Here is a 14467-nt window from a genome sequence, read left to right as displayed (position 1 = left end):
CCTCTCCTGTCCTTGACACCTGGGGCCCTGCTTGGATGTGTCATGTTATGAGACAGCAGCTCTTGAGTTTGTCACCCTCCAGAGGGCCTTGCATCAAAGAGGAATTCAGTTCTGAATGCCTGTGTTTCTGCTGGCTGGTGTTGGCTATGGATGTCAAACAATAGCTTTGCAATTTATACTGTAACCCAAAACTTGCATTGTATTCCCAATCTTGGCAATAAAAAGCATTTCAAAATGCTTTGACATCTACTTTACTGGAGAAGTGAGATCTGTGTTCTTCTTGCTCTGTCAAACTGTAAAATGCAGCTGTGAAACACTTGGCAATTTGCAAACTCTTACTACTGTGTCAGATTTGTAAGTCTACAGCTGTGTGATTGTTGCAGATAGAGTATTCTGTTAAGCTAATAGATTTGGATTTTCTTTTCTCTTTCTCAGAGGGAAGCTGTATCATTTGGTTTGCTTTGCCTTGCTGCTCTGATTCGTATTTAGAGCCAGACATCAAGTGTAGCTTGCCTCAGCCCCTTCTTTCAAAGGTGATTTTGGGATTCAAAATCTTAGGTATTGAAATTGCAGTTTTCTGATTGTAAATCCTTGGGCTTCTTTTCTAGGGTCTTCTGCTTTGAATGATTTGTTTTCAAGAGGCTTTATCTGTCTTTAATTGCACTTTGTAAACTGAGTGGTCAGATCCTGCTGAGATCAAAAGGTTGCCATCAGATTAAGGGAGGTAGGTAAATAGCTATTCTGGGACCCTTTCAAAATTCAGAGACACAGACAAAGCTGTGTCATTAGCAAAGCAGACAGTCGGTATGATTTCTCTTCTGCAGCCCTAACTCAGCCCCTTTCACACTCACATGTGGTTATCAAACAGGGGCCTTGTACTGTATTATGATGCTAATACCTGTCCAGTATCCTGCTGTCACCGAGGTTGGACAATTGCAGGCTACATGGAGTACATTCAGCTGAAGTACAGTAAGTAGAGAAGGGAAATATCTGTGAAGGTATTGGTCCAATAACATGTTTATTACCTGTTTTTCAGATGAGGTTGTAAGAAATTTGGTGCATCATGACTTGACACTTCCTAAAAACTTCTTTCATCTCCTCCTTCCTTCTCTCCTCTCAAACAACAGCCCTCACATCAAAGTGGTTTGACTGCGAAAATGTGCAGACTGAAATAGGATTCCATGATTTGTACATCTCTGAAAATCTTATCTGGATCACTGGAGCTTTTTCTCAAGCATGTGCAGCTCCCCTTAAAGTAAACGAATAGTGTGGCTGCCCAGCAAACATAGAGATTTTGATCAGCCTGCACTCTTCTGGTCCTGGTCACTGTGTTGTCAACAGTACTGTCAATATTTATCAATTTTTTTGTTGTACTGTCAATATTTGTTATTTAATATTTATTTTCAGCAGTCACAATATTCTCCCAGCTGTTTTAAGTGATTGGAAATCTTTCAGTGCTACATACTAAATAGATTATTTTTGTTGAGTGCATGATAACTGCAGTAAGTACAACTGCATTGCATATTGGCAGAGAGTCGTGTGGTCTGCCTTGTGTTAAACAAGTGTTGGGCTCGGGCTTCAGCCCTGAGACAGCAAGTGTGTGTGCGTGTGTCTGGGAGGCTGGGGTGGAATATTCATGCCGTTGGAAGACCCATGTTGTTACTTAACAACTACATTAACCTCATGTCACAAGTGTGACCTGCTGCTGACCCTGGCTGGTATAGCAGCCTGGCTCTGAAGTACAAAACATGAAAGTGAGAAAAGAGTCGCAGAGGAGGAGAAAAGATCAGCTCCTCGAAGAAGAGGCTTCCAACCCCATTCAGACAAGCTGCCAAACAATAGCTGCAGCGGGGCTGTGCATAGGCCATCTCCACCCAGCCACTCGCTCACTGTTGAAGTATTTTCCTGGTGAGCCTTTCATAGCCAGCTGCAGACTGACATCGACCTTTAAACTGTGCCATTCCTTTTAACATAAGGTGCCCTGATAAAGCGAAGGGAAGAAGTCCAGGAGCCTTTAGATCTTGTTTCCATCCTTTTCCTTTGCTTTGCAGTAAAACCCTGTTGCACACATGACTGCATTCAGAGATGGGTCCAGAAGCTCCAAAGCAGTCCCACCTGAATCTCCAAAACTGGGTGAAGGGAAAAACTTCACTAATCAAAGGTGCTTTTTCCTGAGCTTTTTGCTTGCTGGAAACTTGTGAGTTGCAGTGATGGGATGTAAAAGCCCTCCTCTGCAGTGTTAATAGCAGGAAATCGGCAAAGTGACCCCAAGTTTAAGCAAAAAGGAAGGAAGTGGGACCCGACTGGAGAGCAGAGCAAGTGTGGGAGGGCAACAGGGATGTGTTTTGCAGGGCAAGGACTGTTGAGAAAATTCTGTGTGACCTGTAAAAAGGAATTTTAAAGGCAGGCTGGCAGTCTGAGTGAGGGCTGTGGAGATGGTGTTTGTGGTATGATGAGAAACTTCTCTTGGTGAAGAGCTCTGGGGAGAAATGTTAACTCACAGAAGTTCACGCAAGGTGGTTTTTCCCCCTTATTTTCTCTCAAAGTAGCACAAAAAGTTGGGATGCCACGGGATTGACAGGGCTGACTTCAGTGAGCCCGTCGAGGAGTTGTTCAGAGCGTTTTTCTGGCCACGTATTTTGGTCAGCAGGAAGCCCACTGCTTGAGGAACTGTCGAACCATCCGACCTGTGGCTCATTTGCCATCTCCGGCGGATGTCAGGACAGGCTGTTTCTGAGGAATTTCCACAAGGAGCCTTTCTGAAATAACCTGCTTCAAAATGAAGCTGTCAGTGCAAACAGAGATTGGCTTACATTCTGAAGGCTGAGGTTTATGAAAATTGGTCTTTCTCTTTGATTTTCCAGTGGTAAATAATTATGGGTTTGTAATCCTCAAGCTTTGAGTGCCTAACTCGTGACACTTAAACTATGAGATGTTGCATGAAATTCTCACTAACCTAAAATTAATAAACACCAGGTTATGTTTGCTCTCTTCCTGGGTTTGCATCCTTCAGGGCCACAATTTCCAGTTCTCCTTCTTTGGCTATTTAAACCCAAATGCTGAGGACCGTGCACGGAGCGGGGTTGTTCAGAGAAGCTGGACAGCTCTCAACAAAATCCTGACAACTAGCAGAGGAGGTCTGGCACAAAACCCTACACAGTAACCTCATGCCAGGCCAGGAAGTTCCCGAAGGTATATAGCGACCTGTTCTCAAAGGGGCTGTATCTTTTGTTTGATCTGCTGGGGCCGGCAGCAGGCAGGGCTTCCCGTTTGACAACAGCCAGGCCGGGCCAGCTGTGCCATGGACCACTCCTACTTCCCTCTGCGCATCCTGCATTCGGCTCAAGGCTGCTGGCCCGGCTCTCTGTTTACATGTTTCCAAATTCAAGGAGGAAAAGTGAATATCAAACAGACCTGTGCTCTTTTGATGTGGCTAAAGGATGCTATCAGGTCTGGGGGGGGTGTTGTGCCTTTGAGGCTTGTTTGTCTTTCCCTGGCCCTTATGTGCAGGCCTTTAACCAGCCATTCGAATCTTCAAAGCCGCCCTAACCCCAAAGGTGCAGCTTCTTTGGAAATGGCACCACGACTGGGGCTGTGGGTTTTTTTTGTGTTGAACCCCTTCTCCATGTGGTTTTCATGCAAGTTTCTGTATTCTTTTGAAATACATCATTTGACCAAAATTGTTTACTGTCCAACAGGAAGAAAATAAGGGATTTTTTGTTTATTTATTTATTTGGGTAGGAGGATTTCACCTCGGTGGTGAGCTTCCTTCTGCTGTATCCACTACAACTGCTGTTTTGAGAGCTTTCATCATATTTACTCGTTAGTAAGTCATGGTCTTCAAATACATCCTACTCCTTTTTCTCAGATTTAGCACTTGGATTAACCAAAAGTTTACTGTGATTTACGGCTGTAATCTCAAATCATTGTCAACGTCTGCCCTCTGCGGGTAAAGGGTTGAAATTACTGCTCGAACACCTTAAGTCATGTTGAAAGGAGAAACTGTTCAAAGTACCTGGGATTTTTTGTGTTTTGTTTTAGGGCCACCTCACACTGCCAAATCCTTTTTAATGTGGAAAATCTTTCCTTTTAGGAAAGAAGTACTTTTCCTAATTGAAAAGCAGCAAGGAAAATCAAACTTTGAAACTCCAAATTCTTGAAGTAGTTACCATTTGGGATATCAATATTAGTAAAAACAAACAAGCAAAATCATTATTAAGAGACTTTTTTATCAAGGATCTCATTCATTGCGTCTGTTTATAAATTTTCTAAGAACTCAACTGAAAACAGCTCAGACACATACCACAAACTAGTGTTCTGGTTATCCTGCTGTTCCCGATTTTTTTAAAAGAAATTGAGAAATTGAATTTGGTATTGAATTTGAACACTTGTTATATATCATCTTTCTGTACCACTGTACCTTACAGAAGATATCTGTTATTTTGAAACTGGCATAAAAAACAGTGTAAAAAAAGATTCATCACTGCCTTTAACTCTGGCTAGGCAGGCAGCAATATGCAATGTGTGATCTTAGTCAAGTTTGTTCTTCTGGATGATCCAGTAGTGCACAGCTCTGGTGTTAAAGACTGTGTAATCACAGGTTTTGGAGCCAGATGATAAGGCTTCTTACATGCAACCAGCAAAAGGTTGAAATCCCTTTATTTTGATTCCAAGTACTGCTGTGTTATGCTATCTGAAAAATAATTTAAAAAACAAAAACAACAAAAAATATATATATTTTTTAGTCTGAAAACCAAAATAATCCCCAATGTCTCTGGAAGAAAAAGAAGCTGATGGAAAAAAAAATCTGGCTGATATGTAAGTTTAATTTTTCCTTTTTGCTTTTCACTTCAAATGTATCAGAAATATCAGTTCTGCTCACATAAATTATCTTGGGTGTGTTGTTTTCCAGACAGCTGCAGAACTGTTATTTTTGTTCTTAGGTCAATTAGTCATGCCCTAAATGGAAAATAGTAGAATTTTTCCATTCTTTAGTATTCTTGTCAGTGAGTCCAGGTAACCACAGAAGGTGTCAGGTTTGAAGATTTAGAAATAGATTGTTTAGTGTCTGGGTTTTAATCTTACTGGGATCAGCTTTTTGGTTCTCATATCTGACATGCTCGATGAAGACAAAGCTGACTTTCAGCTTGCTCCTGGAGTTTGCCTGATATTTGGAGCAGCAGAAACCATCTTTAGACTGAGATGTGGCAACTCAAAATGACCCTCCTGAAAGCCATTCTCAGCAGAAATGCTCCATTTACCCAACAAAGTTTCATTGCTTTGGAGGTTGCGTGTGAACATGGGTCCTCCACTGAAGGGGACTCACCCCGCCTTGAGAAAATGCTCCTTTAATGAAACCTCTTACATGCTGCCCTACTAGCTCTAAAGAGCCAAATGCATGGCCTAGAACACAACCCAGAGCAACAGGTCTCTGCTCTAGATCTTTCTTCTTTGCTTGCCAGACACCTCTGCAAAGCGGTATAGCAAAAGGGGAAAAAGCATCTTTCTTTCCTCTACTAAAATCAGCTTCCATATCTCTTTCTTCATGTAATAAGAGTTGCCCCTCTTGTTAAAAATCTGTGTTGGCTACTATTCAGATGCTTTTCTATTAGGTACAATTTAATAACGGCTTAAAACGCTGCTAATTGTATTAGGTGCCTATGAGCGATGTAGCAAGATTCAGGTATTAAATCACCAGAAATATTAACGAGCTCTTCATATTCTTGTAGGCTTTGTTCTCAGATTTTGGTGGGTTGGGAGCAGCCTGAGATGGCCTGGCCAACCTCCCCTAGATTGCATGAGCTGCTCTGTATTGAGTCCTGCAAGAAAAAAAATTGTTTGCAGATTGCTAGATTTTCTTCTTTTAAGATGTAAAGAATGGGCAGAGATTAGAGAATAATATCTTTAATTGGATGCCTTTTAAGGGTGCAAAAACATTGTGTGATTTTTTTTTTTCCCTTGTAAGTATTGTCTTATGCCAAAATACTCTCCTTCCCTATCTCCTGTAATTTGTCATAAAATTGTTATCCTAGTCTTAGGGACATGGTGATAATTTCCATGACAACCCAGAAAGATTCCAGAAACAAAGATTTCTGACTAAATATATGAAGGTTGTCAAAAAGCACAACTGCAAGAATTCTGCCCACCCACTGTAAATAACAGAGAGAAAAGTGAAGGTTACATGAGCTCATCAAGTGAAACTGAAATTTTCTTAACCCTACAGTTTTGGGGTATGTGAGTATCTTCTTGCAGAGAACTGCAGCTTTATTTTAGAGAAGGGGCATCAACATTGATTTACTCGACGTTGGATTTTTTTGTATGGGGTGAAAAAGCATTTATCTGCAATGCCCCCTTAAAATTGCTTTACAACAGCAATACTCCCTTAGTTAGTGCAGATCCCCCAAACCTAGCTGTGTGTCATAAGCTTTAATTGGTCCCATTCCACATAAAACACAGAACAAACACCCACAGAACTGAGGCTTTACGAAAAGATGGCTCTAAACCACTGAAACATTTCTGGTCCAGCAGCTTGATCCAGCCGTAAAGCTGTGCTCAGATCTTAGATTGTAGCTTGAATATCTCCGCTATGTTCCGAGTCCTGATGCATCACGTTGGGAAGCGCTCAAGGGCAAGAGGCTTTGCCCCTAAGCTGCCATTTCCCATATCTGCTGGTTGACTTCTGGTGGAGTACCACGTTGTCCTGATGTCAGATGCGGTTCCCCCTGCATTTGTGGTAGTTTTCTGGCATTTTAACCATCATTCTCAATTAGATGAGCACCAACATAGTGCTCGGTGCATCCTGAGACAGGGATCAAGACAATCCCTGCCTTCAGCACTCGCAGTTTAGGAAGAGAGTAACTCACCGTGCCTTGCCCAGTGCTAGTGTCGGGTCAGTGACATGCAAAGCAGCTATGTTTTTTCCACTGTAGTTTCAGTGTTGGGTAAGGAGCTAACTTTTCAATAAATGTGTTCGTGGATTTGGAAAGGCTCTCACTGAAAGTGATCTTTATTTTCCTCCGTGTGCTGCACCCACACACTGCAGTGACTAACAATTTCAAATTCATACTAAATAACTCTGTGGAGGGAAAAGGAAGCAGTTGGCCCTTCGTGCTGCATTGCTCTTTTATTGCGGTTGCTCTTTATTTATCAGTGAGCAAAGCAATTTAACCTGCCCGGCGTTGTTCCTTGGAGAGAATCTGCTGCTCCTACCTTTCTGCTGGCTCGATGAATGCTCCATTTGCATGGAAAATCATGCAAATCAGTTTTTGAATTTTTGCCTTACTTAATTGCAGAGCTGGTTACTGTTCTGTGTAAACAAGAAGATGGTGTTTTGTTTGCTGACAGAAAAAAAGAATTGGGACTGTTTATATTTGGCAGTGCTTGTTTTTTGTGGGTGGCTTATGGCCTAATCCTGATGGAGACATTTAGTTGCTATTGTGTGTTCTAAACCAGCAAGATTTCAGGAAAACAAAAAAGCAAACAACAACAACAACAAAATGAATCTTTATGGTGTGAAGCATTTGGCTCAGCTCTGATCCCCTGATTTTTCTTCTGTCATATTAATAAAACTTGAATGAACAAATGAAAACAGATTAATTACGTATTGGCATCCAGCACCTTTGATTCTCTGTTTTCCAAAACTTTCTATTGCTACTTAACATCAGTAAAAGGCTGAATTGCTGCGATGCTGCATGGAAGAGATGTCATTTGTTTTGCTCTTCCTTTACGGAGCAATAAATGACTGTAAAAGGAGCAGAAGAGGGGCCTTTTGCACATCAGTTTTTTGTGCCGAGGGTTATGCTGGTCACACACAGGGATGGTGACTGAGCATCCCTCTACTTTCCTGCTTCAGGAACCGATCTAAGGTGAAACACCTCTGCAGTAGTTTCGTGAAGTGAGTTTTTCCCTCACCCAGGCACTTCCACTCTGACAGTGTTTGTCCTGAAGAGTGGTGTGTGAAGGATGTTTGTCTCTTGCACCATGAGTAACAGCACGGAATTCATATCTAGATCTCTAGGAAACCTTTTCAGAATCTCTGTCTCTTATTGAAGTGACATTTGGCCAGAAAAAAAACACTACCTTTTGAGCTCCTGGCACAGCTAGCTCCCTCTCATATTCTGTTTTCATTCCTGTTTACCCAACAGTCCCTGAAGTGACAGCAGTGGCATGTGCAGATACCTGAGCTGGCTGTAACACTAGCCTACATCCCGGCCCCTCGTTAAACTGTAATCCAAATTAGTTGGTGCTTTAAGCATGCACCGGCTAGGCAATCAGAGCGGGGAGTTTAAGCCCAAGTGCTACACACAGCGGGATGCAGGAGCTTAAATTGTAATAGCTCATCAGCTGCTAATCCAGTCTTTCTGTACAGCTAATCAATTCATGCTGTGTATCTTGAGTGGTTTTGATAGCTTGAAAAAGAGCAATTGCACTCAGTGTTGCTACGAAGATTTGATGAAGGATTTGAATTCTGGCAATTCATGCAGGTGAGGTAACAGGTAGCATTGTTCTTTCACCCTTCAAGATGCTATCGTGTTATGTGGCTTAGGCAAGTTTTAGCGATAGTGTGATTTGGGGGAAAAAAAGAAATCCATCTTTTTTTAGGACAGACTCTTAAATTGGATCAGCTTCTGGGATTTTCAGTGATCCAGAGGACATTGGCTTGGCCCTGTGACTCCTTTTTATTCCATAATAGCTTGTGGTATTTTAGCGATAGGGAGCTGTGGAGAGCTGCATAAGCCTTGTCATTCCAGGCCAAAAATATTTTTGCAAGAAGTGACTCCTGCCAAAGCACTGGTTCACTTAAGTCACAGACTTTGGCCTCGGAGTGTTGCGGAATGCCGAGGACTCTAAATGCAGGAGGAAAAACATGTTTGCAAAAATGGGAGAGTCAGAGTTCTCCTTTGATTATATCAGTGGGGATGCAGAATAGTATAAATAAATGAATTTCAAGAACAGACTGTATTTAGCTCTAATTAAAGGAAGAATTCAAAATTTGCCAAATTAAGTAAATAGTGTATTAGCTCTCTGCCTGTTATAACCATGAACAAACTAGTCCATTTGGAAGCTAAATGGTTTCCTGGAGTCATATAAAAAGATAGTGTGTTCTACATGTTATTTTGCCATAGAAAGATTTGGATGAGAAAAATGTTACTCATGCCCAAATTAAGGGCTCAAATGATGCTCTGCCTCCTGTGATGGCTTTCTGCACTGGAGAGGATTTCTTCCTCAGTGACTGTCAAATGGTGTCAAATGCGACGTATCCAAACTGGGCTCCAGTACTTGTACCCCTCCCAGGCACTGGTGCTGGTGCTGTGACAAGGTAAGCCTCAAAATACATGGTCTAGCGTGATCACAAGGTGCCACCACATAATACCTACTTCAGTTTTGTATAAGAAATGCTGGTTTACATTTATGTTGAAAATCTAATCCAAAATTGATAAACCCTTCATAAAATGAATTAACAAAGTCTCTCCTTATGTCTTTGCAGTGAAGGTTCATGCTAAGCACAACAAAAAGCTATTGCAAGGTTTCTCCCCCAACACAAGGAGTGAGAGTTCATTGAGTTCAGCGACAGAGTAGATACTTGCCAGGTACTTGCTACAATTCTACTACATTCTATTTACAGGATCTTTTATACAAGGTTTTTATATATATTACATAAGGTTGATATATATGGTGTCTCTATATGAGAAAAAAATAGGTTCTTCTCGAGGCATAATTCATCTCACCCTTGCAGAGATGTTTTTGGGTATCTGGGATGAGATGAAGTGACTCAAGTAACTCATTTCTCCTACTTGTAGAGTGTTGCTGGAAAACTAGTCCTCAGGTACATGTGCCTACTCTGAAGATACCCAAAGTTAATGAGAGTAAGCTGCGTACTCCTCAGGGATGCCAACAGATAATCTGTCCAGCTCCTTACCTATTTACAAATACAGAGCATTCTCACCACTGATTTTCTTTTAATGCAAGTGACTAATTTCAATTAACTGTTACAGTCATAGAAATAATTTAGGGAATTTTCACTGTTTATGCGTGGCTGTAGTGCTACCCAGGAATATGTTAGAAAAAGACAAAGGAGAGGATTTAAAATTTAGGACAAATCCAAGAAATTCAGTAAGAAAATCTGACATGGGATTCCCAACTCTAATTACGTTGCTTGTGTTTTTGCTGTGATTTACGGGACCCTGTACAAGGGTTAATCATTTTGCGGTGTTCCAGCAGTCTTGAGACACGCATGTTAAAACCCCTCCAGATTTCAGAATGCGTGCAGTTTCTTCCTCCACAGTCCTCCCTTTCTTTCTGTGTTATCTCAGTGTTAGAAAGCCTAATGCTAACTCTGAGCTGAAAAGGACTTCCTGCCTTCCTTTGGTTTGTGCTTAGTGTACTGTCAGTCCTCCACAGATTTGGTTGATGTATTTTGTCAAGGTCTTAATTTTAGGGTGAAGAAGCAGAGGTTTTTGAAAGAAATGTAGTACCACTGTCTCTGAAACTTTTCATTTTCAGGCTCTAAAACTAGACTACCACTAAATACGGTTGGTTTCCCTAGCTGTCTGCAGTGGGACTGTTTTGTTTGAAGTGACACTTGCTTCTTTTCACCAGTTCAGGAGGGACCATCTAGGTGTCATCGCAGACAACCACAGATAGAGGGTCACCTTCCAAGGCCTTCAGAGAGTAGCTAGGTGCTGGGTGCCAAGGACTGCGGTATAAGGACAACTCCTGTCCTGTAGGATGACAGAAATGGCAGTGTGGGAGTGATCCACGAAGGTCCTTACATACCTGAATGACTTAGCCCTAGGCAAGAGAAGTCATGAGGTCTCAGTGCCCCCCCCCACAAGGCAGTTACCCTGATGTGTTCCAGCTCAGAACAGAAGACAAACGGTAAATAAGTGGTTTGCAAATAAACCAGGCCAAGCAGAGCCCAGCTTCCTGCGCTAGGATGTACAGAAACACTGCGGCGAACCTTGATGATGGAAAGCCAGGGGATAAGAGAAATCTCGCGTGTATTTGGAAGCAAGGAGGCTCACATTGTCCACGAGCAGGAACATCTTTGGTTACCAGTAGGTGTCATTGCAGGTTTGCAGACAGTGGGAGTTCACTGGGGCCCCAGCACTTGCAGCATGCACTTGTGACCATGGCCATACTACTGGGAGAGGCATACGCTACAGGAAAGCCCCACGTCATCCCAGCTTCATGCTGCAGCTTTAGGATGGTGCAGAAGAAAACCATGTTTTATTCTTTATTTATCATTTTGAGTTTTTTTTGTTGTTGTTTTTGTTTTTTCCATTAAGGATCAGTCATCCTTATTACATTCTTTTGAACCTTAGTGGCCAGCTCCTCTTTTCTGCGTATTCAAGCCCCTTGGAGTCAATCTGCTGAGGATGGAAAAGTTCAATATAGCTGAAGAATGGTGTGGGGATGAATTCAATGCTGGTCTTCAGCATGAAAGAGTAGGATATGCCCTTTTCACACTTTCTTTAGGACTTGTTCCTTCCAAGACAAAAGTCTCTCAAGCCTTGTTCTCTTCTGTCATGCACCTTGTGTAGTTGATCTGGCTTGTGACATTTTAGTGAAAAGTGCTGGCAAACCCTAATGGTGGAATTTGCACTGTATTGCAAAAATACAGAGTGGAGAGAAACAGCCAAGTTTTTAACTTTGTGTAGAGAATGTAGAATCCAATGTACAAATCCATTTTTCTGTATTCTGTGACCAAGAGTTTTGGAGCGGGGCACCCAACACTTGGCTCTGGATGTACCAGCTCACTGGAAGGGACCTTGTCGGACATGAAGGAAACTTCCAACTGTTGCAGAGCTGTCTTGTACAGTCCCTAAGGGTCAAACCTCATCTTAGAACTAGTTAAAGTGTTTGTCCCCCACTGGGAAGCTTTTCCAGAACATTCCTGCTCCCATAGCTAGATAACAGCTTCTGATTCTGGGCTACTGGGAATTCATGGACACTTGAGTTTTTTGACTGCATTGATTCCTGCTCAACGTTGTTCCTTTGCTAAGGAATTTTTCTTCACCACTCAGACGGGTGTGTAGCAAGTGACTTTGTCCCTTCTTGGAATACTTCCTGCACGCCCAAGTAGAGAAAGGTGCCTGTCTATACAATGAAAATGCAATTTTCCCAAAGTTCCCAGGTTACCATTGATGGAGTAAATCTCAGATTTCAAAGAAGTCCAGAGATATTGACTGTGTAGAGGCTTGATCTTGAAAAATGAGCTTTTTGTTGTTGCAGCATTGTTCTTTGGGTGGATCAATTTTCTGACTCAGTTCCCAGGTGACTGCAGAAATGTTCCTGTCGGCACAATGGAGAGAAACAGCCTGGGGGCAAGAACAAGAAGAGGAAGGCTGCAGGGGGGCATAGGAACTCTGTGTAACCCTTCCACTGATACCCAGTCACATCTGAGCTAATATTTCCCTAAGTAATGTAATGTCCTAGCCCTGTGGACATAAAAACATGCTCAGAGCTTGCTCCAGGATCTTTGGAGGTCAGAGATATAAAAATATAAGCACGGCTTCAGCCTCATCTGGTACGACAGGCTTCCTACCCTCAGTAATTCCTCTGCCTGCACCTGTTCTATTGGGAGTACGGGTGATCAGAGCAGTACTCACAGGATGGTCTTGGGCAGCCCCTGCACAGTGCCACTTACAACACTCTCTGCCTTTGCTGTAACTGTTTTGTTCAACATCCTCAGATCACATGCCCTGTTTCAGAGCTGCAAGACACTGATACTCATGCACGCTGCTGTAATATGCTACAGCCTTTCTCTTCCTGTGTTGCTTCTCACTGATTAGAGGAGAAATTCTTGTTCTCAGTCCCTGGGCGTTTGCTCCTGCATCCTATTGCTGTGATTCAGTTCCCCAGAGGAATGCCATTCTTCCTGTAGGGCACTCTGATCCTGCTGCATATAGATGGAACCTCCCAGCTTTACATCATCAGCAAGCTTTACTCCCATGCTCTGATGGTCTGTGCCAGGGTCATTCATGAAAATATTTAACAAGATTGGTTCCTGATTCTTCAGAAATTCTAGTATTTGGCTTACACCAGTACAATGCTTTTCAGTTACTGTTACTATTTCTAGTTTAAATAGTTTTGTTTTGTTTTGTTTTTTAATTTAATCTACAGCAACATCTGTATACCAGGCATTGTTTCCCATTCTTTAACTACTAGTTTCCCAGCTGGTATTTTGCCAAATTCTACACTGATGTCCATTATAGCCTAGATCAATTACATGTCCGTGGACATCTGGTGAACAGCCACCCTCTTTCATTAAATCCCCAGATGCTAATTTGGATACCTGAGTGGTGGCAGCTCAAGTAAATAGTTTGGCACTTCAGTAGTGGAAAATCATGGCCTTAAAGTCTGGTATAACACATAACCCCCAACACAGCCTTTCTGTCACTCAAAAATGGCACAGGATGTCACATAAAACAGTTTTCAGTGGCCCATAACTGCCTCCATTGAATATGTAGAGGAGATGTTAAAGAAATAAGGTAAAAATAATCAACTGAGAGTAATCACTTGTTACATAATACACTAAGTGGCGCAGTAGAAATAATTTGCTGTTATCCTTTCTTTAAAACCTAATCTACCCTAGGCCATTCACAAACTTTTGGGACTGTAGACTGCTGTCAGCTATAAAAACCACAACTATAGATTGTCATGCACCTGCCTGGCACTATTAGGTGAAAATTTGATAAAGACAATGTGGTTCAGAAGGTCTTAAACCACCAGTTATCTGGGAACAACAACTATAGCATTAGGCAATGTTCAAGTGACTATATCTTGCTTCTTAGAACTGAGGTTAAGGTATCTGCCTTGAAAGAGGCAAGAACTTAAGGGAAAACATTAAACAAGCTGATCCATTGAAATCAACTGAAGAAAAATCTTTTTCACACAGAAGCACTGGTATTAGAAGAACAGGTTTGCAGTAACAAGGCTCCTTTTTTGCTCTACGTTTGCTTGAAATATTTGGCTGATTTTATTATGTTGGTACTAATTTTTTGTCTTTTTCTTTAATCTTTGTACATCATAAAACTCACATAATGGACCTAGCGTCTCCTTATGGTTCATTTTGTTTCCTGTTACTTACTTTACAGATAGTGATGATATCTTTATTGGGGCATCTGGACTTACCAGACCATTGGAGGGTAAATAGGGCAGTAGGTAGCCAGAAGAATGCTGAAAGATCTTGATGCTTGTGTCACTGCTATTATCATTAGAAACAACAGTAATGGGAGGGAAACAACATGGGAGGGAAACCTACTAAAGAAAGAATGTAACCATAAAGCTGAATTTAAATAGTATGACCTAATTTTTCCATGACTGGTTTCCTCAGTATCTCTTTAATTGCTTTCATGCCCTGTTAAATAACTGGACGAGAGAGTCCTGTTTGTTTTTTTGGGGCTCGCTCTTTCTCAGACCTGGATTTCTGGGCACGCACCGCAGCAGCATAGCTCCTGCCGCC

This window comes from Cygnus atratus, chromosome 13 (assembly GCF_013377495.2).
Source record: "Cygnus atratus isolate AKBS03 ecotype Queensland, Australia chromosome 13, CAtr_DNAZoo_HiC_assembly, whole genome shotgun sequence".
NCBI lineage: Eukaryota > Metazoa > Chordata > Aves > Anseriformes > Anatidae > Cygnus > Cygnus atratus.
The sequence above is the reverse complement of the archived record's forward strand: the minus strand, read 5'-3'. Positions refer to the sequence as shown.